Source organism: Ambystoma mexicanum, chromosome 3p (genome assembly GCF_040938575.1).
Source record: "Ambystoma mexicanum isolate Mex_15411 chromosome 3p, UKY_AmexF1_1, whole genome shotgun sequence".
Classification (NCBI taxonomy): Eukaryota; Metazoa; Chordata; class Amphibia; order Caudata; family Ambystomatidae; genus Ambystoma; species Ambystoma mexicanum.
Window position 1 is genome coordinate 199,908,642 of NC_090925.1, and position 4,315 is coordinate 199,912,956.

Genomic DNA, 4,315 nt, shown 5'->3' on the forward strand with positions numbered 1-4,315 from the left:
AAAGTCATAGAATTACGTTTTCCGCACAAAATTGGCCCCGCCCCTCAGTCACTACCGACAGACAATCTTAGAGCATGCCAGCGCAGCTCATAGCCGTAGTATAACAAGCCGCCGGACAAGACTCACGCCTCCGTCTCCCTAGTTCATGTTCCATCTGCGGCTGACTAATGAAAAAGGTATCTTAGTGGCCTGTGGGGAGCACAGGTCTTGTCAACGATGTTTGGTACAGACTGTATCACTCAAGTTGCATTTTGCAACCATACAATCCATGTGATTTTTGTCTTGAAAGGAGCCGTGAATGAACACCATTTACAGTGCTGGATCCTGGATGAGGCGTAGCCAGCACTTAGAGTGAACGTTATTTGTTGGCCAACATGGCCACCGGTCGAGTTGCAGGCACCAAAAAAAAAAAAGGGACTCTCCTCCGAAAGCCCCCTCCTCTTCTGTGCAATGCAGGACTGGTGGAGAAAACACAGGGCCTACCACACGCGAGGATTGTGACATAGTCAGCTTCCTCTCAGCGCAGCATGTCAGAAAGGAGCCCCACAACCCCCAGTCACCTTACCTTTATCGATCACTGCAGGGCCATACTTTGCCCGTTATCTCGACAGAGGGACCTCGAGCCGCCTCACCTGCCACAAGAGTCATGGTGTGCCATCCACAGCACCTCCGGGCAACTCCAAGCTCAACGACAGGACACTGCCACAATCCATCGAATGAAATCAGCATTAGGGCCCACAGGCACGGAGGACGAAAGACGTAGGATACATCTAAAAATGATAGGTCCGCTCCCCTAATCTCGAAGCCTCTGAACAACAAGAGCAATTGAAGAAAAAAAATAAGGCGTTGAGTTAACAGCAACATGAGGCGGAACCAGAAATAAATTTAAAAAAAAGGGGGAAACGTAAATAAAGTAAAAAGAAAAAGACGTATTTACAAACCAGAATAAGGTCACATTTCATCTGTTCTTTTTTTTATTGCTTTTGGGAGGATGAAGCTGCTCCATGGGCTCAACGTCCATATCGTTAAAAATGCCTCTGCACTCTTATAATCAGCAAATGAGTGCAACTGACCCTCCACAACATCACGAGAAATTGCAGGGTAAATCATAATATTTGAGTTTCTAGAGCATTGCTTTTTCCTTTGCCATACCAAAACGTTTTCTCTTCTCCATGACATCTTTGCTCAATGTCAGCAAATATCATGATTTTATTCCCTCTGCAGGATAAGTCACCAAGTTCATGAGACTTCTTAAGGATTAGTTCTCTGGTTGGAAACCTTAAAAACAATGAAATGCCTGGGGCATTGGCCCAAGACTGGTTTCTGGCCCAATGACATATGTGCCCATTGGATTTCCAGTGATATTTTGGGGTCCATATGAAGCATCGGAATAAGTGCCTTTTCCAAGAAAGAGATGGGGTTCCTCAGGGAATCCAGCTATCCTTATGTTATTTCTCCATGAGACATTTTCCTGCTCTGATAGCTTGAGCGACAGCTTCTCATTTTGGATCCCCAACTGCCTTACTTGATCTGCAAGTCTCAATGTCCCATCATCAACGCCAGTAAAATGATCAACAGCTGCCATTCTAGTAGTAAGGCCCAGATACCTTACCTCAGCACTTATCAGTTTGGCCTTGATGTCTGCAATTTCCATAGTTACTTTTGTGAGCAAGTCCAACAGTTTATCATCCCTCTATTAATCTCCTTTTTGCCTCTTAGCAGGCTGGGTAGTTTCAGCAGAGTTGGGCTCCTCAGCCAGCCTTAGGAAAAGGAATTCAACAGCAGGCACAGGAGATCAGCACGTACACTGCCATCTCTGGGCCTGACAGTTCCAGAATCGTGTGCCTGGAACTTAAGGGACCATGGAAGTCTTTCAGTGCATCTGTCCCATAGACTGGCAGGTGGTGCAAAACTGGTGTCCGGTCATCAGTCGATTTTTGAAATGTCCTTGAAGTATCCTTGGAGCAAACCAACTGTTGAATGGGCATCTTCTCTGTGCCAGACTCCATCTCACCTAGAAGTTTGAGACCTTGCAGACCACTTCTTCGTGGCCCAGGAATCAGTCACCTGCAACAACTGTTTTCCACTGAGAGGTGCCGGGGGGGGTTTTCGGAGACCGTTTCACCACCTTTAAGATGAAAGCCATCCTGCTCCTGACCAGGGTCACCACACCTGCAGAGTCCTGGGGGGCATTGTGAGAGTCACAGCGGTGACCTTTCAACATTGCATGTCCAGTCCCACCAGTTAATCTCTGGAACCATGCCTTTATTGGGAGATCAGAAGCACCACTGGCCCGACCCAAAACCAACAATGTAAACATCCTTGACACCCAGACCCCTGGACCACCTGCACTACAGATCCAAAGGTATATTATTCTATTCTTACTTACCTGGGGGTGGCATTTCCAGGAATTACATTTCATGGGCTGAGAGTACTTTTGGTCCTCTGCTCTCAATGATAGGGATTCAATGGGGATATAGTGGAACCCCTACAACAACTTTGGCAATTCCCTCTTCGGCGAGCTGGAATTGTGAATTACCCACCTCCCTTCCTGTAAACTCTTATTCTAACTAAAGTGTATTTGAACTCTTAAAAACGTGCTTGTTGGTTTTAGCCAAATCTTGTAGGAGGGAGGCTTTTGGACTCCCTAAACCCTTATTCAGGAACTTGAATGTGAATTACCTCCTCAGACAATTGGCACTTGACCTATATGGCTGGAGAACGGCTTCTTGAGTTTGTAAGGCAATACCTTATTATTAAGTGTAGGGTTTTTAATCCACGTGACCATTCTTCTTTTCCTGCTATACCATAGAACAGTAGTGTTGTGCTTTACATTAGTGCTTGAAACCTGAGGGAATTGTTGTGTAGTCTCCATTTGGGGCGAACTAGATTGTATAAGAGTAGTTTATGGTATCTTGATTTTTATTTGTATGCGTTCGGCCGAGACAGTGTATTTTGGTACATTCTTTGGGAAGCACAAATTGACAGTCTATGGGTCAACTGGTTCTGCAAGCCAAACCCTTGGTTTCTCCGCCCCGCTTCCCCATGCCTCAGTCTAAACATTACTGTTCAGTCTCCACACTCGGAGCTTGGCTAGGAGAAGCGTGTACACACCTCGATAATCCACTTGGTTCCCCCCCCAGAAGCACGTGGAGCGTCTGAAAATCCCTCCCAACACAAGGAGCGTGCATTTGAAAATGATGTGCTAAAGGGATAAGCTTAATACGCTAGTGTGTGTTTAAAACTGGACTGGAGGAAAATGTGGACATATCAATCGCCCACCCCTGGTGAACAGGCTCATCTTCTCAATGAATAAGGGGGAGGGGGGGTATTATGAACAAATTAGCAACAAGGGCCAGTCATTGAACTGCAGATATGCAGTGCTGCTCATCAAGATGGCGGATGTTCAATTGCCAAGCACAGAGCTATAGGAAAAGTAGGACATTTTATGAATGCAGCACAGTCAGGTTTTAACTAACATGCTATGCAAAATAGCACTTTCACATTGTCCCCTCTACAATGAAAATGTTTAAAAAGTACCCACTACCCAGAGAATCACTTCAAGCGCTTGTAAATTATGGAATTAATCAAGGTAAAGAATATTTGGTGCCGACTGTACAAAACAGTGACTGAACTAGCAGTCCAACATTGCCACCACTGGACAGCAATCTGTTTCTGCTTCATTTGCACACGAGGTAGAAAAGAAAGGGCTTGTGCTGCGGCCGATATGCATCGGATAGTATCGGAGCAAAGGGCACTCGTGTCTCAGCTGGAACTACGAATGTCGTTAACTAGTACTGAACTTGCCGATTTAGAAGCCTTATTCGTATTAAAGAACCTCAGCTGTGTGCCATATTGCCTGCAATATTCTTACAAAGGGGGCATTTTATTTTATTAATTGGTGAAGTTTAATCTGCTGTATATTTGTCAGCAAAATAATAGTTTTATATTGATCATTTTGCTGCACATGGTGGATTTCCATTTTGTGAGCTGCTTTTAAGTCCTTAAAGGGCAAGAGAGATCACAGGAGGAAAGTGCAGTCTGTGGAGCCATCATAGCAGCAAAGGAGACATCACAGGAGGCGAGTGCAGCCTGCAGAGCCATCATAGCAGCAAAAGAGACATCACAGGAGGCAAGTGCAGCCTGCAGAGCCATCATAGCAGCAAGAGAGACATCACAGGAAGCAAGTGCAGCCTGCAGAGCCATCATAGCAGCAAAAGAGACATCACAGGAGGCAAGTGCAGCCTGCAGAGCCTTCATAGCAGCAAGAGAGACATCACAGGAGGCAGGTGCAGCCTGCAGAGCCATCATAGCA